We start from the raw sequence: 21,905 nt of genomic DNA on the forward strand, positions 1-21,905 counted from the left end.
TTTTCAGTTCAGAGTGGAGAAGGGGTAAATATGGTCAAGGATTGTGAAATCAAGGCTATGCTGGTTAAAAGGCACGTTGAGATGTCATTTATAAAATTTGCAGTGTAAAGATTGTGAGGCATTCACTAAAGTACTATTAGAGCGATATATGAGAGATAAAATGCCATTTTTAAAATAAAATGAGTAGTAAAATTGTAGAATTTGTGTATGTGGGAAATGGTGTCAACAGGCTGTACCAATGCATTTGTGAGGGGTATGGACAAACTCACAGGCAGTGACAGATGGTAAAGGATCTAGTCTGGGATTTGTCCGTTAACATACCTAATCCACTAGTTTGGTTTGAGAGTGGAAAGGGCATAGGCTGCTAATGGTGGTCAGGCTTGTGTGCTCTCATTAAATATCATTAATTGCAGTTGCAGCAGACAGTGCTGGGCTGCATGGACCTCTGATTTGAATCACTGGGTTGGCTCCTGTTCTAGTCTGATTCCTGTTAGAGGAAAGAACTCCTAAACTAGGAAGTTCTCCAATGGTATGGTTGCACAGACTTCTTCATCTCAACTCAGTACTTCACATTGTAATAATTTTTATAAACACAACTTAAAATTTTCTCAGCTGCTCTGGTTTGTTAGCAAGCAAACATCTTGGCTGCTTAAGCAAAATCTATGAGATGTCTGAACAGTTGATGAAAATGTATTTATGGTATGGTAAGACAAAGTGCCAACAGTGTTGGTGTGGTGTAGTGGCGAGTTTAACATCAAGGAATCTGTTGTACAAAGTGGAGTGTGGTGATCACGATAGGATCTGATAATATTCTTTGCCTTCAGTTTTTTGTCCACAATGGAGGTTACTGTTGCAATGAGAACAGAGTGCTGGGCAAGTTCAAAAAACAATAGCCTTAAGTAATTTGTAAAGGAGGAAAGCTACTGTGTGCCATTCTTCTGATGTCATAGCCTGCAAGTAGTATAATTGTAACTGATTTGACAAACAAAGATGCTGCTAATACTTGCTGTTATAATCTGCAGAGTAATGGATTGATGTTTTTAGGAGTACAATCTCACCTGCTGTAGGAAGGCTCAAACAGACTGTTCTTGCAAAATATTCCTGAAATTATTATATTTAGTGTCAAACTTAAAATGAGCAGATTTTTGTTACACTACAGATACCATATTTAAAAGCATGGGTTGAAAATTTTTTTCCACATTGTTATACAAAAATACCACCCCAAAAGTATTCTGAAACTTTTCATTGTCTGCTGTAGTACATTATAAGCTTAAAAGAAGAAATAAACTTTGAATGCTACAGGTGTTATTTATCCTTTTCAAACTTTCTAGTAAAATCTTGGAAACAATAGCTTTTCTCCATGGTGGTTTTTTTCCTAATAAATGTTTAAGAGGAATATCACAGGTGACTTTGCCTGACAGGTATCAACTTATATGCTTACTATTCCAGGTTATATCTGAGCCTTATGTGTTTTTATTCCTCACCATGCAGAGCATATATAAAACTTGCACAAGTTACAGCTTCTATTGAGTTGCAGTAGCTGACAATTACACCTGGTTTCCTCTTTATTTTTTAATGGAAGGTGTTAGAGAAATGAACTTCCAAAACAAATTAATTTTGTTTTCTCTCTTGCTGAGTAGAAAAAGATGATGTCTGACACTCAAAACATTAAAACTAATGTTTGATCAAAACATTTCAAGCACTGCAGTGCACTGTATCAATGCAGGTTTGCCTGACTGCAAACAGGTCTGAACTGACAAGGCTACAATGCCACATTAATTTCAATGATCTGGATTTGCTGCTTAGAAACATCTTGAGGTTGGATGAAGAGTCTTGTTCCAGACAATACTTTTCTTTACTCTGTGCCTCTGGATATTTCTGTGTTACAGCATTTCTGAAGTGTTCTTTTCCATAGCTGGAAACTTCCCTTCAGAAGGTGGGAAGCTCTGTCTATTTGGTGTGTGTAACTTTGGGCTTTGACATTAAAACCTCAGTAAAGCTCTGGACTGTGTTGTTAGTCTACCTCAAACAGCAAGTGTTTGATTTTTTTTTTTAAATTTTTTTAAATGACTTTTTAAAATTTTCTTTGTGGGGGTAGAACTGTGACTAGTGGTGATGTCAGAGGCTACTTCTTTTGGAATATGCATGGTTGCTAGGTTTATTAATACTTTTACCTTTTAACTAAGCAGGAGCCATTTCACTTTCTTGAAGTCATTCTTGTGTAAATAAGTTGCTTACGATTCCAGTGGGAACCAAATTGCTTCAAAAAAAAAAAAAGGTTCAGATTTCCTTAACTCTGTAATTTAACGACTGTCATTTTGAAGGTAATTTTTTGAGGAATCTGGCTGTATTTCTCTTCAAGCATATTATTGTGCAGACTTGCTCTTTACCTTGCCACCTTTTTACTGTTGTAAAAAAAGGTGAGAGGAACAGTGGAAATGCGAATGTCTTCTCTTGGCATTTGGGGAGCAAGGTGGCAGCGAAGGAGATGGAAGTGCTGTGTGAAAAGGAAAACCTTTTACTGTTTCTTCAGTCCGTCCTTGACTATGCAGCAAGTGTACACAAATGCTTTGGTTTCTTTACACCCCTGCCTGTCCAGCCCTTTGCTTGTTCCTTATAAATCAAAGATCAGACTATTAAATTTCAGTGCCTGTATATTTTTTAAGATAATCTTACTCATGCAGAGTATTGCTAGATATTTCTAAGCTACAGGATTGTGGAAGAACTTTTGAAGTGCTGAGCATCATAAACAGTTATAGCTCTGCATCTTTGAGGGTCTTGAAACAATGATTTGCTGTATATGACACTTCCTTCAGGCCATCATATGAAGACAATCTCCTTGCCTTGAAACTGGAATGGTTTCAGTTATAGGAAGTGAGTTGTAATGTATGGATATCTATGACTTTGATACTTTTATCCTGAGGAAAGGCAGATGTTTTATCTGTGAAACCTGCTGTCATATGACTCAATCTTGTAGTATTATTACCTCTGTTTTGTAGGTCTTAAAAAGTTTCCTGTGATTGCACCATTTTATACGGAGTTTCTATTTTAGCATGTTGATATAATCCTTCGGATGGGATACAGGCCCAATCTGGGTTTCTCCTCTCTTCGCAGCTTCCTATTTTCATAAAACTTACAGCAAAGTTTTATCTGTAAGATTCATTCCTTCTGTCAGAGTGATTGAAATAGCTCTTCAGGTTCAGAAATTACTATCAGATGGCAAACATGTAAGCCAAACATTCCTGTAATAATGGGGCAGATGAGCACTGCTGGAAGTGTCGGGCATTACTTAGAATCTGGCAGGAACTGGAAGTATATAGGATCAGGGATTAATAGTTTCTCTAAAAAAAAAAATCACTAGGGTTGCAAGGTAATACTTTCCCTCCATTTAGCAGTTAAAATGCCTACTAGGAAGGACTGCAGTATAGAAGTACCTTGGACTGTGCCTTTCTGTTGATGGCCTTTATTCCATCTTGTAGTATTAAACTGGGCTGTGTGTACTTGAAAATCTCAGAACACTGTTTGAATTATTCCCTTCCCAGTGATAATAAAACTATTTGTTTCTGACATCCACAGCTTGTACAGAACAGTAACTCTGTATTTATACTCTCATGGGAATGCTTTAACACTGTTGGGTGGTGTATTTCTTGAGGCCAAAGAAAGGACTCATCCAAAATCCTCAAGCACACTGGAAAAGAGCAAACTACAGGATCCAAGGTGGCACCTGCAACAACTTTTAAAAGAGTTAAGGTGGAATGGCATGGGTAGTGTTATTTTTAAGGCTATGCTTTAAATTTCAATGATATTGAAGAACATTTTTTTTAATCTGAAGATTTAGGTTTTGCTAATAACCACTTATATTTGACTCTTTTGAAGTAAAATTTAAGCTAAATAATGCAAAACATTTAGAGATGATGTTGAGATAATGCATTAGCTTTTAAAAATAAACTGCCATAATGAATTTGAGGAGATATAAATTAAAGTTGCATAAGCAACTTGTAAGGACAATGTCACCCTTTTAATAGTCCATGTCAAGCTGGATTTTGGGTAAACAGAAGCCATAAAAATACTACTTCATGCAACACTGATATGCAGCTATTTTTGTGGTATGAAGTGGAGATATATGTAACAGCACAAAGGGCTGGACAAAGTGGCTAAGTTATAGGTGTTTCTGCAAAACAGGAATTTGTTTTCACATTTTTGGCATGTATTTTTCCAAGTCCTTTGAAAAGCACAAAAATAAGTAAGACCCTCTAATAAGTAGCAACTTGTTTTGCATATTTAAAATAAGAGTTCTACCTCATGGTTGCCCCTTGTTCATGTGAGGACATAGTTTCCTCTCTCCATTTTGGTGGAAGAGTGCCATCTACTGAATTGTTTGAATTGTACCTTAGTTTTCATTTGTGGTGGTAATTTTGATAAAACCTGTAAAATTATCACTACTGCTTTGATGGTAGCAAAACAGTAATTTTCTCAGTCCTTTGGTGATATGCAAAACTAAAAATTACACCGTAGTGGTACCTGAGGTGGCTTAAAAAAAAGCCGAAAACTGTTCTTGACTGTATTATAAAATACTTAGAGAGGCAATTAAAGGATGTTTATTGATGGTACATACATATTTGAGGCTAATTTCAAAGATTTTTAATGTCATTTTGAATGGGGAAAATTTAACAGGTCTCTCTACTTCTACCTTTGAGCAAACAACTTTTTTCTGAGCCTCATTTCTTGCATTGTGTTTGAATTAGTGGTATTTAGACACTGCTAGCTGAAATACAGAAAAAGCCACAGCAGCAGTATTGGCTGTGAACATCATTTTAGGTATTTGGAAGATCTCCCAGCTGGTGACCACCACACTTCTGGGGACATATTGTCACGTCAAGTTGGTATAGACAGAAGAAATCTTTTACCTATTGCCTTGATTTGGGATCTAAGTTTCTCTTTCTTGTCTATAACCTAGAAGTGTGACCTTCAAGAAGTGACTTTATTGGTACATTCTTCTAAAAGCTGTGTAAATAAAAACATGCTGTACCTGCATCACTGTATTTATAAAACTTTCAGTGATGAACTAAGCATTCTTCAAGAGGATGTTTGGAAGAGGGAGTTATTTACATCTTTGGGATAAGGCAAAATGGTGGGAAGCAGAAGGGTGGATTTAAGCCTCATCCACAAGTTGGAGAAGTTCACACACATGACCAACTTTTATTTTAACTTGAGGTGGTCTTGAAGACCTTTTTCTCATTCACACCTACCAGCACTCTGTTGATAATATTTCTCGTTCTGCTTTAGTCACTTGCTTCTTATGCCACCTTATCAAAGCAAGTGAGTAAAAGTGTCTATATGAAGAGTGATAAATTGAATAATGAAGGTGAAGGATGGGGCAAAACCTGGCTTGAGAGAGTAGAAGATTTAAAAGGGATTAAGGCATTGGTACCCAAAGGAAGGATGATGTAAGAATAACAGTTTCTATAAAAGGAGAGAAATACATACTGAGTGATAGCAGATCAGGAGGGGACATGCATGGAACTGCAGCTTACTTAAGTTGTAGTAGTACCTGTGGTCTTATTCTGTATAACCCCAAAATGATATGAAGAGTTTTTACAGCAAGGAGGTCAGTGAAGGGACTCGAGCACAAGTGCTATGAGGAGAGGCTGAGGGAGCTGGGGTTGTTTAGCCTGGAGAAGAGGAGGCTCAGGGGAGACCTTATCACCCTCTACAACTACCTGAAAGGAGGTTGGAGTCAGGTGGGGGTTGGTCTCTTCTCCCAGGCAGCCAGCAGTAGGACAAGAGGGCACAGACTCAAGCTCTGCCAGGGGAGGTTTAGGTTGGATATTAGGAAGAGATTTTTTACAGAGAGAGTGCTCAGGCATTGGAATGGGCTGCCCAAGGAGGTGGTGGATTCACCATCCCTGAAGGTTTTCAAGCTGAGACTGGATATGGCACTTAGTGCCATGGTCTAGTAATGACAGTAGGGTTGGACTCGATGATCTTTGAGGTCTTTTCCAGCCTAGTTGATTCTGTGATTCTATACATTAGTTTAGATCATGATGTGTGAATGAAGAGAGATTTTTTGACCTAAGAAATAATTGCTTTGCAATCGGAAATGGTGCTGATGGGCAATAATTGATTGGGCAAGGATTGGCTGTGTTCTTTGCAAATGTTAAATTGTCTATTTATTAGATAATATCTATGGTTCTTTATGCTGTCATAAGTTGAAGCAAATAACTATATGAATTAACTTAGTATCTAGTTCTAGAGCATTGCCAAGTGCAGCATTAACAGGTGTAATGTTGGCACAAAATACATGGACTTCGGGTAGAGACATCATTCTTACTCCAAGTATTCCTTAGTTCTAGTAGCATAGAATGGTCCTGCCTGTATTCTTGGCCAAGAATCTGTGGATGTAAGAGGAACAGCCACATTAATTATTAATATTGTGATGCAGTGTAGGCAACCGAAAGGATGGACGAGGTAGGATATCTGGAGTAACATGAAAATTTGACATGAAAATTAAACTTGATTAAATGCATGACAGATGATCAGGACTTGGAAGCATGCAACATAATGCAAATATTTTTACGTTTGAATGTTGATGTTCTTAAAAACGTGTAATTATTTCCTGAGTTTATTCTTGTATATGTAATCTTTAGAAAAACTTCAGTGAATTAGCAGTTACCACTTATTTCACTGCATCTTGTGTAGTCAAAGAAACCACTATGCAGATGTATTTGTAAGTTTTTTACTCTCCCCCTTGTGTTCTACTGTTCTCCTTCCTTCAATCCCTCTCAGAACTACTGATTTGTCACCTTTTTTTGTGTTGTTAGTGCTGAAATGCATCTTTTAGACTAAAGTAGAACCTATATCAGAGAACTGAGTGAAATCGAAGGAAGCCTGCAGCCTCCTTAGTTTTTTGTTGTTTAGTCTAAATTGATGTTTTTACCTCTTCATTTAATGGCATGCTTTGCTGTCTGTGAATTGTGCATATAGAAACTTATCATTAAAAGCGATTTTGTTTCATGTTTAATTTTAAATCACAGTTTTTTAATCCTGTTTGCATTTGTGCTACTCGGTTACATCTTGTTCCAAGAAATGATTGCCTCTCACTGGCAGCTCTGCAGAAATTCTACCCAATACAGCCTTTACAGAAAATTTGTTGGCACTTTTTTTAACTATTTGGCGTATACTATATTTGTGCATACTTGTGTAAACAACTTTGAAGTTTAAGAAGTGTTCTGACTCCTATCTGTTGTTAGAAAATGGATTGTATGTAAATTACTGCTCCCTACCTGTTCCCTACCTGTTCCCTATCAGTTTACATGCAAACTAGTTCAATCACTGTTTAATTTTAAAATTTAAAACTCATACGAACTTAGGCAAAAGTGGTTTTGGTGAGGGTTTTTTTGGCTTTAAAATTGTTGCAACTTCCTTTATACTTAAACCAGTTAATGAACTTCAACTGAGACCTATATACATTGGGGTTTTTTCAAAACAGAGCTTCATTTCATCCTGTCAATCTGAGATTTATTTTTTTAAAGTTAATATTGTATCATTTGGCTTGTGATGTTTAAAGGCGCTGAGCACTGTTTCATAAACAGAGTGAATACTTAAGGAAGCTGATCTGCACTTATGCAGGAAATAACATTATTGGTAGCTGATTTGGAAGTCGAGAAATTCAAATTCCAGCCACTTCACTGGAATTTCTAAAACATAGCAAACAGCAGTAGTAGTTTGCTGTAGCACTTTCTGACTTATATCTTGACAGATTGTTCTTTGAGATGGTTTCTGTGAGAGATCATGATTTTGTATGTACAAGTAATAGCACTGATTAGATCTGATTAGACACAGTAGTGACTTTGCCTGTAAAAATAAATCAGGGTCTGATTAAGTTAAGTGGAAAAGTACTACACATTAGTGATGGTAGTAAAACATGCAGGTATAATATGCAGTCCTAGAGAGGTATATGCTATGACCTGGTATACATAAGAATATTGTGAATAATCTACTGCCCTTAGTGTTTTATATGTAATTCATAGCAGTGGTTTGTGTCTTTCTCTAGCTGGTGAAATTCTTTTGTTTTTTTGTTTCATCATAGTTGTCAATTGTGTAATTATTGTTTGGTGTTACAGCTGAAGTTTTGATAAGCATCTAGGAATGAATATTAAAAGCTGCTAGTTTCAGATTTGTCTTAAAAATACTAAGCTAATGTAACCTGGTCCATATCTTTGTTGTGCTATCAAAACCTTTTACAGCAATTAATGACATGAAGATGCAAATACCTGTGTGATGATAGTTTGGAAGAGAAATTCTAAGTATGCCTCTGTATACATAACAGTAAGACTGGTTATCCTCAGGGCAACCAGCCCTTCAAGCTGCTAAACAGGGATGGGAAGGAGAATAGACCCCCCCTGTAATCCAGGAGGAAGTTGTTAGTGACCTGCTGAGCCCTTTAGACACTCATAAATCTATGAGACCAGGTGGAATTCATCCAAGGGTACTGAGAGTTGTGGTGGAAGAGCTCACCAGGCCCCTTGGCATCATTTCTCATCAGTGCTGGATAGCCTTGGAGGTCTAAGACAACTGGAGGTCAGCCCATGTGGCACCCATCCACAAGGAAGGCTGGAAGGAAGACCTGTATAACTACAAGCCTGTCAGCCTGACCTCAGTGCCTTGGAAGGCTATGGAACAGATCATGGGTGTGATCACATGGTATACATAGTACAACCAAGAGACTAGACCCAGCCAGCATGGGTTTAGGAAAGGCAGGTCCTGCCTGACCAGCCTGATCTCCTTTTATGATCAGGTGGCCTGTGTAGTGGATGAGGGAAAGGCTGTGGATGTTGTCTCCCTGGACTTCAGCAAAGCACAGCATTCTCCTGGAGAAGCTGGCAGCCCATGGCTTGGACAGGTGTGCTGTTCATTGGGTTAAGAACTGACTGGATAGCTGAATCCAGAGAGCAGGGGTGAATGGTGCCACATCCAGTTGGTGGCCAGTCACTAGTGGTGTTCCCCAGGGCTCGGTGCTGGGGCCAGCCCTATTTAATATCTATTGATGATCTGGATGACTGTACCCTCAGTAAGTTCATGGTTGACACTAAGTTGGGTGGGAGTGTTGATCTGATAGAGGGTCGGAAGGCTCTGCAGAGGGATCTACACAGGCTGAATTCATGGGCCAAGGCCAGTAGTATGAGGTTCAACAAGACTCAGTATTGAGTCCTGCACTTTGGTCACAATGGCAGAATGGTTGGAAAGCTGCTTGTCAGGAAAGATCTGGGGGTGCTGGTTGACAGCAGCTGAACATGAGCCAGCAGCATGCCCAGGTGGCCTGTATCAAAAATAGTGTGGCCAGCAGGACCATGGAAGTGATTGTCCCTCTGTACTTGGTACTGCTGAGGTTTCACCTAGAGTACTGTGTCCAGTTTGGGGCCCCTCACTTCAAGAAAGACGTTGAGGTGCTGGAGCAAGTCTAGAGAAAGGTAATGAAGCTGGTAGAAGCTCATATAAGGAGCAGCTGAGGGAGTTTGGGTTATTTAACCTGGAGAAGAGGAGGCTCAGGGGTGACCTTAGCACTGTTCTACAACTACCTGAAAGGAAGGTAGCAAGGTGGGGGTTGGCCTCTACTGCTAGGCAGCTAGGGACAGGACAAGAGGACATAGCTTGAGGCTATGCCAGGGGAGGTTCAAATTGGACACAAGGAGGAATTTCTTCACAGAAGGGTTTGTTAAACATTAGAATGGACTACCCAGGGAGGTGGTGAAGTCACTATCCCTGGAGGTGTTCAAGAAACAACTGGATATGGCACTTAGTGCCATAGTCTAGTTGACAAGTTGTTGATTGGTTAAAGGGTGGGTTTGATTATCTTAGAGGCCCTTTTCAACCTAAATAATTGTGATAACTGCCTTATGCTAAGGATTGAATTGATAGCCAGTTTTTCACAACTGTATCAGATGGGTCAACCACAGGTGAAAAACCTCTCAATATTCCCCGGGTTTACTTAGAGTAACGAAAGAGTTAAAAAAACCCCAATCCAAGTCTGCTCTTCTGTGGCTTTCATAAATATTCTGGATTTTGCTCTTTCAAATATGATTTCTAAGGGCAGATGTGCACTGAGTTGCTCCTATGTAGCTAAACTATAAATAACAGTAATAATTTTTTAAAACAGTATTTTGCAGAGAGAACTTGCATATCCCTAATTGAAATGCTTAAAGTGTAAACATGGGTCTGAAGCTTGTTTTAAAAAATATATTTTGGAAATGTTGCCTTGTCTCAAATGAAAGTAAACCCAGTGCTATTATGTGATGCTAAATTAGTGCCATACCGTGCTTATGTATGACCCAGTCTTCTAGCAGTTGCAAAAATGAACGCTGATGTTAGGACATGAGTATGTTATCTCTTCCTTCTCTCAGGCACAGCTGTTGTCTCTTGTTTTTTTCAAAAAAGCATGCAGTGAAGGCAATGAAATCCTAGTGTTTTCCAGGGTTAATTTCCAGATGGCAGGGAGGAACACAGAAGCACTGTTCAAAGATACAGCTGGGAAGCTATTAATTTATCCAATTTGTTATTTGTTAATATTTGGAATAGGGGGTGAAGCAGAAATAGTAGAAAGAACTTTTGGAAGTGAAGGAGGAAGGATGGGTCTTTGATTAGAAAACTGCTCAGAGCAGAGTATTTCCTCTAGAGCTACCCTAGGTCTTTGGCAGAGAGATTTTCCTGTCTACAAAATTAAAATGCTTTGCCCATCCTGTCATTATTCATTATAATTTTTGCCTGTTTTGGGGACTACTATGTGGTAGATGATCACTGCTTAGTACAGTGAGCTCTCTTGCCTTAAGCACACATACGTAAGGATAGAGGATTTGGGCAAAATGTATTCCCTGGGTTGCTGCCTGTTTTGTGTGGTTGAGAAATGCTTCACATGTACTGAAACGGGCATGTATTATCCTTCTATAGTCAGTATTTAAGTGACATGCTTTTTCAACTCAACATACCCCACAAAACTGGGAGGCTTTGCACTGCTTTAGAAAAGAAGATTATTGCTGGTTAGGAGGATGATATTAATTTGAGATGAGAAGAATAATTTTAGCTACTAGGTGAAAAAGTGAGGATGACATAATCCTTTACTCAAGGAACTAAATGAGACTAGCTGCAAGGACAAATTTTTTTTATATCAGTAAGCAATATAGAAGAGCCCAAACACTATTTTCAGATCTGCATATGAGGCTTTCACTAATTTGTCAAAGTGAAACTTGCTCTGAATATTTAAAGCTTGTGTAATCTTACTCCCAGTGCTACATATTTACTGATTTCTGGAAAGACGGTTCAGATGTCCTGGAAAATGCAAAGGGATTTTTTGTTTAAAGAAACATTGACGTATTCTTAATATTTACATTTTTACTGGCTAGCTATAACAGTTCTTCCAGAAATATTTGCACCATAAGTGCTTACAGAAAACATTTCAGGGTTAGAATTTGAAGGTAGAAGTAACTTGAGGAATCTGTGGGCTTCTCTGTTTTTCTGGGTCATGCTTCTCTTGTTTTGAGGCAAGGTAGCTGTAGAGTCTCAACTTCAAGTAAATGCTGGGTGAGTGGGTGAATGAACAAGGTTTACATTTAATTATGTTAAAGAAGGGACTAGGAAAATCTTCATCTATTAGAAAACTCCCTGTGTCAGTGCAGGTAAAGAGCAAGTTTTAAAATTCAGTTCCTGTAAGCATCTGAATTTCACATTTGGAAATTGCTTTTTGTCTATTTCTGCAGAGAATTATTAATTCAGGTGAATGCAGATGCATGAACAAGGCTAAAGCAAATCAGCTCTGAAACTTATGATATTCCTTGTGGTTTGGTTGGGGTTTTTTTCAATCTGGCAATCGGTGTAGTCAGTCTGTAGTTAATGTAAAAGCAATGATTTTACATTAAAAGTATTCTGAGTTTGTGTAGGAAGGGATCATTTATGGTGACAACACCCCCTCCACTCTTTTTTAAAGCTGTAAACTGTGAGTGGAATGCAGATGACTTCTCTGTACAAAAACATATTGATAAGAATGTAAAATAAAGCAAAAAAAAACAGGTGAGGCAAGCTCATACTCTCAGTCCTTCCATGTCAGAACAAAATTAAATTACTAATTCTCTTTGGAGAAGAAAGCTAGTATTAAGTTTGGTGGATTATTCAACATCTGTTTAGTGTATATCTCATCACTTAGCTGGATGTTATGCAGATTCATTAGTCTAGAAGAATGTGACTGAAGTTTAAAAGTGAAAACACTGCAGTGTGTTGAAGCAGACTTCTCCCCACTGTTGTTCTACTTATATTTTATCTCACCAGCTTAGAGGCTGAGCAGGAGGAGATGTGTTTGAGTTTTGATTTGCATGCAGCCTAATAGTCTTTTCAGCCTTCCAGCTGTCTCTAGCATGAATGCACATATTTTTCAAGAGTATTTGTCTCCACTTCGGTTTTGATCAACGATTTCTTAGTAAATGGAAAACTTGCAGAATGGGTGAGAATTCTACAGTTTTATTAATTTCTAGTGTATACTGAGAGAACAAATGGTACATTATATTCCCTGTTTTGCATACATCTTTGGGATGATCTCCTTTCTTGCAAAAACTAAGGTGCCTGTTTAAAAGAAGAGGTATTCAGATCTGACAAATTATGCTCCAGAAATCTTGGGCATACTATGATGATGAAACACTGACCACTTTGCATAATTCATCGAGATTTGTGTTATTTCTGCTCTGTCTCCTAGAGGTTGGAGAACTTCATTAATTTTGTATCAGAATAAAGGACATAACCACATTTGAAATGCAGAATCTTTGCAACTAATAAATGAATCAAGTATGGAGAACTGAAATAATCTGTGTTGCTGCTGCTTCTATAGATATTCATTATTGAAGTATAGGAGTGATTTATGTGTGAGAGGGAAGAGCAAGCTTTTATCTCATAGCTGGTATGAACCCAGGAAGTCTTGATACAGAGATCCTGGAAATTTACATTATACATGATTTCCCTTTGACTCCTCCATATTTTGGCTACTGATCTTTTCATCTCTGTCACAGCAGGTTTTTTTAACATGCCTTGCATTATTCAGCTCTTCTTTCATCTGTAAGTAATGTTTAAAAAGGAAAGATCCTTTAGCACTTGAGAAATGTAATAATTTGATTACAATGCTTATTTAGATTAACTTCTTTCTATTCTAGTCCTGATATTTAAGACTGCTAAAGTGACTCTTCTTCATTGTCTATTATGTTCTCCTTTATGAAGAATCCCTTAAATAACTATAATTTAAGCTGTTACGTATAATTTTTGCATTTCAAGGTGGGCCTTTTAATTTCTTTGTGTTATTTTGTGGCATTTATAAATTACTTTTTTGGTGATCACTCAGCTCTGTGTGGTTAAATACCTTGAGTGAATGTGGTATTGGTGAAAGAGAGTATGTTGTTTACAGTGTTTGTTTCTGTTACATGCAACAATTATTCCTTAATGGTACCAATTCCAGCTTTGGTAGGCCAGGAGTTGAATGCTACTGCCAACATGACAGTGGAGCTGCAGTAATCCAGCTTCAGTTCCTGATTAATGAGGTTAGTAAAATGATGTACATGCAATTCACAGAAGGTACAGAGTGTATTTTGTGTAATTTCTCATTAAGCAAGCATTAAAATTGGCTAATACAAGTGACTTAGCATGAATGGCAAGCAGTAATAACAATTATAAATAAATTAACTTTTTTAGTTTTAGAAAATGCTTGACTGACTGCTGAAAATATTGTTGTCCCTAGAGTATTCTTCTGCTATAAGCAAGAATTTCCTAGGTCTGTTTTTCATGTCATTGAACATTGCAAGTTATCTCTTGAAGTGGTGAAGTACTTTTTCAACAGTACTACCAGTTTCAGTAGATAGCTAATTGTATTTTGATAGAGTTACTGTTTTGAACATGAGCTGAATAATGTTCCCTCAATTTCAGGTGTATGTTTCTAGGGATGTAGCAGCTGAGGTCTGACAGCAGTGCTGTTTTTGAGCTAGGTAGGGACAGATTGGTAGAGGGACCTCAGTAGCTTTGTCAGCACATAGAGTTCATTGCTTGATTTCTCGACGGAGATGGACATGAGGGAACTGATGTGCACATACTGGAAAGCTTCTCTTTCCTCATCACCTCTCAGTATAGCACTGAACCAAAAGTGAGCAAGCTGAACAACATGTGATCACTTCATGTATCTCATTCCTTCTACTTAAAACTTATTTGTGGCATGATTTTGATGGGCATGCTTATAATTTTTTTCATTCTGGTAATAAATACATAATGTATTTCCACTACAATGATAGACTGTTACTAGGGTTATGAAAACCAGTTGACTAAGACTTTTTCTTTCTCATAGGGAGCTCTTGTGAGTGCCTTGGCTGATGATACCTTACACCTGTGGAACTTGCGTCAGAAGAGACCTGCTATACTGCATTCACTCAAATTTAACCGAGAACGGTAGGGATTGATTGGGGTGTTAGTGCATTGCTCCTTAGCATCACTCTATGTGCTAGTTTAAGGTCAGAATCCAATTAGTATCCTGCTAAATAATCAAAAACTGGATTTACACTGGATTTGAATTAGCCTGTTAGGGATTGCGAGTAGACACACTAGTGACCTAAACTGAGATGACATTTCTATCACTTCTACATGTTGCATTGCTGAACATCAATTTTTGCATCTTCAAAATGTGGAGGGATGGAATACTCTGTGTACATCTTCCAAGGAATTTTGGAACAAGAGGAAGTGTGTGCCACCAACAAGACAACAGGAAAACTAGTTCAATTTTTTACCTGGGAGTTTTTTCCCTCTTGATGACAAATTAGAATTCTGCAATGTTAAAAGCTCCTGCGTGTATTAGAGAAGCTGAAAATGACTTGCATTTTGGCTAACAATTTTGAGACTCAGGTAACAGCATTGTAAGCAAACTAGGGAATCATTTAAGATTAAATTTCTAAAGGTCAGCTGATTAAATTTCTGGAAGAAAATATCCTTTTTTTAGTAGCAAGTGGTCCTTCCCTTTTAGGAAGTGTCCCTTCTTTTCTGGTTTGTCTGAAGTCTCAACTGGAATGCTGTGTGTGCTTTTGAGCAGCATGTCTTAGAGATATACTTCTTGGGGAGCTCAAAGGATGCTAGCAAGAACACAGAATAATCTGTGACTTGTATCTCTGTTGAGTAGGGCAGGAAGTAATGAGCTTGAAGTAATGGGTAGCAGTAGTCAGAGGCTTCTAACATACTGTCATACAGTGCTAAACAGACTGTTGGGTGGGTTATGGAGTAACTTTGTAGTTTTAACAAGCAGATAATAAACAAATTTGTCAGGAATAACATAAATGGAGATTAATGGGGGTTTTTTTGGGTAGAGGATTAAGCAATACTAAGTTCCTTTGGAAGTTCTTAGTGTGATCACTGCATAAACTTTTTACCAGGGCCCATAGGGATAGGGCAAGGGGTAATAGCTTTTAACTGAAAGAGGGTAAATTTAGATAGGGTATTAGAAAGAAATTCTTCACTGTGAGCGTGGTGAGACACTGTAACAAGTTGTCCAGAGAAGTTGTGGATGCCACATCCCTGGAAGCATTCAAGGACAAGTTGGATGGGGCTTTGATCAACCTGTTCTACTGAGAGATGTCCCTGCCCACAACAGGTGGGTTGGACTAGACAGTCTTTAAAGGCCTCTTCAGACACTAACCATTCTGTGATTCTAAACTGTTACACACTAAACAAAAAGCTCTGACAATGCAAAATTCTGCCCCAAGGGTGTGACAGTGTTGCTTTATGCAGCATAAAAGTCAAATGGACACAAATGCAATTTACAACCTAGTTTAATGAAGATTGTCCAAGTGTAGGAGATACAGTGGTGTATCCAAACTGAATTTTCTCCCTGTCCCTTCCCCCTTTTTGCTTTAAAAGACTTGTCTCTTACTTGTAGCACCTACCTAAGTGTCAGTGTAAAATTTGGATTCACACTTAGACGTTAGCTGACTAATGTTTTAAAATACGTATGCGATACTAGAAAGAAGAGTGGGGGTGGAAAGGTGTCTAGGTCACTGATGTCACTTTAGTGGCTGTATTAGTTATTAATTTTGGACAAAGTACTGTTTTTTTCTGGGAAAACCTGTGGCTTGCTAAGGTAGGTAACGAGCACCATAGTTACCATGACTGGTGAAAGCATAGTTGGAGCCAAGGGCTTATTCTTCTAGTAATTTTAATTTAAAAATACTCGTCATAATAACATATGAAAGTAGCCAGAACACTTTAGATCTCAGATCCATGCATTGTCATAGCCCTTTAAGTCATGCTGGATGACTGTTACCTGTTTCCAAATATTCTGTCTTTTTTTGGCTAGTTTATTAAATGCAGCTTTATAAAATAAAGGGTCATCTTATTACCTGGGAATTATTTTGATTAGAACTTGAGAGAATTGTAAGAAATTCCCTGTTGAAGAGTTCTAAATAAGGACCTTTATAACACTGAGTTCTTAATAGTTAATTACACCTAATAGTCTCAATGTAGTTTCTTTGTCATCTGTATATAAATATCCTAAATATAAAATTGTAATGCAAGCCTCATGTCGTATTTGTTTTGACTTAGTAGTAAATATTAATGTTAGGCTAGGTTAGCTCTGAAATAAGTGTAGTTAACACATCTTATTAGAGAAAATATTGAAAGCATGTTGTGAGACAGATACCTAATGTGACCTAGTTTCCTGCCATACAGGAACTGTTAAGCTTGGTGCTGATACATGTTTGACCTTTCACACCTTGTATCACTAACCAGCCAGGGGATTTCTCAGATCCTGTTTAAGAGCGGGCGGAGTGACAGACTAAATTGATTTTTAAAAAAAGACAAATAGTGTGGGATGACAAATTTGAGACTTCTTTGCTGCAAACCAAACCAATCAGCTTTATATACAAGTGTAAAAATTTGTTTCGTTATCCTTCTTGAGCTGATACTCTCTGTTGGAATGCCAAAATAAATAGTTTACTTGTCTTTATGCGAAGTCACAAGCAAAAATCAGAATCATGGCATAAAAATAGAATTGTGTTTAGTTCAAGTGCTCTGCATATCGATCTATGAGTGCATTGATAGCAGTTTAATTTTTTAATATGTCGACTTCTGTGCTGTGGGATTTAAATAGTTTTCCTCAACATGAAACTGCATAATTCAGAGTTACAAAATTATGCTTACAATATCTCTGGCTTTTTGTCCTGCTGTAAACAGCAACTTTAGCATTATGCTTGGAACACAAACTGTCTACAGAGTGAAAAAATCCCACTTGTATTTACTTCTTACTTACAAGACTTTCAACTTCTGCTGACACATGTGCTACCTTGTTAGATACTGTAACTGTGTCCTCAACCTGCACATTAGCAAAGGTTAGTTGTTAGATAATTTTCTTCCACCTCATTGAATTTATAAACTGACCAATTCTGCCACTTTATGGATGGCAGAAGGACATACAGGTTTTCTTGCCTGTGAGAGCAGGTGATGATAGGCATTGTTTGTGGGGTTTTGGCTGTGGTTTTTTCTTCCCCTTTCTCTGTATCAATATCACTGTTTCACTCACAGCCTTTAAGGACTGGCTTTTCCCCTTTTGCAGTAGATATGAATGTTTCTTTCACAAATACCAAATTCTTTTGATAAATCTTGTCTTGAGGCTATGCATGCAGAGTTCCACATGCCAGTGTGGTTGATGGAACTGCAGTTGCATCAGTTTGCTTCTGCTGCCTTTGGCACTGAGGCAGAACCAAAGTGCTGAATCATGTTACTCAGAAATTTCAGATTGCTAAGAAGCAGCTTTTAAATTGCCTCCATTGCCCTGTTAGCCCTTTTCCTTTTGCACTGACTTTCACAGTGGTATGAGGCATATAATGGCCAACTGCCATATTCCTGGATAGAATGTGACCTTTAGTCTTTAAGCCCTGCCTGTCTGACAGACTTCTCCATCAGTGATGGGCATAATTTTTCTGTCTCACATGGGAAAGCTACGTCTCTGACTTGGCCATTCTCTTTTTAAGTTAGAGTTTGCCTTTTGAGGCAACTGATTTGAAAACTAAGAAAATTTTTCAATACTGAAGGAATTCATACCAAATGCCTTAAAGATCTGAGGATTTCTTACCACTGACTAAATCTCCTGCACTGCATATTTGTGAACTGCTGTTGGTATATCTGACATGGCACAAAAAGTAACCAGACTATTGCCATCGTAAGACACTTGAGTAGCTTGCTCTAGCACATGCTTACCCATTACTCCATCTTGACACCACTAGTGTCTGCCACAACTCAGATGCTGAACATAGGTACTTCTCAGCTGCCTTAAGGGGAAGCTGTTCAAGTGAACATATTTGGAGAAGCACCATTTGGAGTGCTGCTACGGGACATAAATGGAATAGAAGTACCTGTTTCAGTTCCAGTGATATACTGGATTTACCCACATGGTCTTTTGATGGGAAAATTCTGGGATGCATTGAAGAAGAATTCTTCCTCTGCATTTGCCTTCTCGTCTCTGAGGCCTGTTTTTGTACAGGTAAATTTACTGGAGTTACCAGATCTGAAAAAAAGACCCCTTGCAGCAGTCTGGGATAATCATAGCCACTGCTTGTTTCCATCAGTGTGTCATTCTGACATTGGCTCTTGGCGTTTTAAACCCATTGAAGACTTAGACAAGAGACCATGGACATGGAGTCTATACTGACATAAGAATTTAATTTCTCAGCTTCTGCATTTTGCATGGTGACTATCATGCACGAAAGGTTGAAGATAAAGGTGTGCAGAATAGAACTTTGCTAGCTTAATGCTTTTATTAGAAAATTTTAATTTTGCTTATACAATAAGGATCTGAGCAGTTAGTGCAGTTTGCTGTAACAGCAGACCTGTAGTGATAGCCTGAGGGTGCTAGAAATAGTTCTGATGACTTAAAAATGAAACCTGTTATCAGTGTTTGTCATACTTCAAAGTATTTGTCACTCTGCTTTGTTAAAGCAGTGGAAAATTCTGAAGAACATATAATGCTTTATAATGCAGTAGACTAAGGAAAGGTAAAGATGAATTTAGAGGGATTTCTGTTGTCATAATAATGCAGTCAAGATCACAGCCTGTCATTTTCACTTAAGATTTCTCTTAAAAACATAATTCTTTGACTTACATATTAATTTAATAAGTTGTGTTCTTTAATATTTCTGTAAGTAAACTTCTCTAGGGAATACTGTCATTTGCTGTAATAATTATTGAGATATATGTTGTAAAACAACAATAGTTACGATTTTTTGTGAATAACTGGCAGATTATCAGAAAAGACACATGGATTGCATATAAGAAAAGGAATCCTTTCAGTAGGTTTACAAACGACTTTAAAGATTCTCCTGTCATTACTGTCCCATAAGTAATATCACAAGTTATATTTTAATTACAGGGAGAGCAACAAATATTTTGTGAGGGTTTTTCTTTTACCATTGTTTTTCACTGCTGGTGTACCAGTGGGTTTTCTGTATGTAATTTTGTTTTCTTGAACTATTGGTTCAACTCTTACAAATTCATTGCACAGGAAAGTAAAATGTTTGGGGTGGGGTTTTATTTTGAGGAGGGAAGGGTGAGGAAGGAGGAGTGGCTTTGCAAATATGCATGCAGTCAGAAGGAAGTTTTTGTGCTTACAGAAAAGTACAGCTGCAGTAGAGTTTAAAACTACCCTTTGAGCTTGCATAAGAGTACCTCATTTTAGTGGTGATGTTAGTATATACTAAAATCATACTGTAAATTTCACACTGGAAAAAAATAAATCTCCTCAAAGCACTGCTTTTTTTTTTTTTTTTTTTTTTTAATTCTCTAGAAAGGGATCTTTTTTTTTGTGCAGACATGGGAAAGTGAAATATTTGGAATGAAGTGCTGTGCCCAAGAATTGCATTATGCGAAAAGTTTGGTCCACTTCACAAAATGTACTGCACTCACTGAGGTAGCTGGAATTGCCTTGGAGATAACATGAGGATTCTGTTGTACCAATAAAGGAACTGTCTGCAAAAACCTGCTTTTTGTGATCACTGGCTCAGACTGTCTCAGGCTCTCTCTTCAGTTGCACAAAACTGGACTATTATAAATCATAGATTACTTGTCTTGTAGTGCTTTTGGCCAGAGTGGCTTGCTACAGGAGAAGCGTATGGTACTCTGCTTTGGACTGGTACATTGCTTTCAGACAGTTTGTGTTAGTGTGCAAGAAAGGTTAGAGATGCAAGAATTTTGTGCTAGTCTTTTGGTGAGTTCTCAGCAATTGATTATATTTTTCACTTTTATGTACGTACTCATTTGTGGGTAGGGAGAAAAGGGGAAGAGTCCTCAAGTTGTAGAAATGGCTAGAGCATGGTATGGGCACTTAAATTTCTGTTAATCTCCAAATATGTTATGGATGAAGCATGTTATTCTAGTCTTGTGGCAGAAAGACAGGTTTCTGAAAGAAAAATCTGCATCTTTCACAAAAAAAAGTAAAATATATGTTGTCCTTGCCCAAGTGTCATATTAGGAAGTATCGCATCAGTACCAAAAAGAGTCTGACCTTTGGTTTCCATCCTCCAAAATGAGTTTGAATCCTTTTAATCCTTGGACCAATTCTCAGCACAGCAAGCAAGGCCACTGAATGCAGTCTGTATTGGATAATAGTATGTCATTACTGCCCCTTCAGATGGCAATAGCTTCACTGATTTTTTTGGTTTTAAGATGACTGTAACATTCCTACAGCTGTTTAAAATCTACATGGTTTAAGGTGAAGCCTTAATCAGTGTAGATAAGCTCAGTACGTGGACTTTAATGTTGGAAATGTTACTCTGTAAATTGCTGAAATAAATGCAGTTATCTGAAATGAGTCAGTACAGTGAAAATATAATTGAATTTCTGAAAGTTGGGAGACACTTTCTATTAATAAAATAAAGAAATACTAAATGTAATTTATTTGCAAATGGAGAAATATTTAACACATTCAGGGAGAAATTGTGATTCTTATAGCAGGATCAGCATAACAAATTCCTTTTGGATTTAACTAGCTATGTAATACAAAAGCTCTAATATTTTTTAGTTTATAGAAAAATCATACAAGACTCATTCTGATTGTAGAAGACTGGTAAAAGCACACTCTGAAGGATAAGGTTAAGAACCCTGTTACATATGTGCCTATGCTTAACAGTTTTGAAGTTTCTTCAGCCTCCTGCCTTTGAGAGATTTTAAAGACGTTGTGAAGTTACTTGTTCAGTTCTAATTGACTAGTGGCATGGAATCACTTCATTGCTTGCTAACTCTTGACAAAATTAATCTCAGTTGCAGAGAGCAGAGAGTAAATGGAATATGCCTGCATATTCAAGAAGAGTATTGAGGGGTTGGGCTGTTACTCAAATGTTACCCTTCCATAGCAGCCAAAGCAGCAGCCCCAACTTCTATTTTAACCCACTTTAAATGATGTGAAATAGATTGGCTTTTATAATGAAAGTGTTGGACAACTGTAATTGGCAATACTAACTTACTAGTCAAGACAGGCCTACAACCCTGCTCCTGAATATTTTTTTTGTGACTGCTAGGTCATGATTTTGGATCCAGCTGATCTGGTTGCTGCCTGCTTCTGGCCTATGAAGTGTTGGCAGAAAAAGCAGCTGTGATGTTCCGCAATGCTGAGGGCTCATGTTTATGTTGCACCTCTTTTCCCTTCTCCATGACCTACTTGTAGTCAGACACTTCTGTACTGAATTAGCATTTTAGGGCCTGCCTAGGAAGTGCATCTACCAGTGTAGGTGATATAGCTTCCATAAAAAGTTTTTTTTTCCAGGATATTGGGGAAACACAAGTCTTTAACCTGTGGTGTTTGCAGATTAGTGTCCTTAGCTAAATGTGTTACAACCTCTAAGTTCAGTGAGTTGGAAGAG

At 37.8% G+C, this 21,905-nt stretch overlaps 1 protein-coding gene across 1 annotated transcript in view; it reads left to right on the plus strand.

The window, feature by feature from the left end:
- The window catches only part of LOC103797803 (syntaxin-binding protein 5), a gene marked incomplete at its 3' end in the record, with an annotated part of 74,951 nt that overhangs the window by 12,548 nt on the left and 40,498 nt on the right, over positions 1-21,905 (plus strand). The window contains exons 2-3 of the mRNA XM_009070034.1: positions 13,487-13,568; positions 14,363-14,463. The remainder of the gene's footprint in view (positions 1-13,486; positions 13,569-14,362; positions 14,464-21,905) is intronic.

This window comes from Acanthisitta chloris, unplaced genomic scaffold (assembly GCF_000695815.1).
Source record: "Acanthisitta chloris isolate BGI_N310 unplaced genomic scaffold, ASM69581v1 scaffold8612, whole genome shotgun sequence".
In the NCBI taxonomy this organism is placed as follows: Eukaryota; Metazoa; Chordata; class Aves; order Passeriformes; family Acanthisittidae; genus Acanthisitta; species Acanthisitta chloris.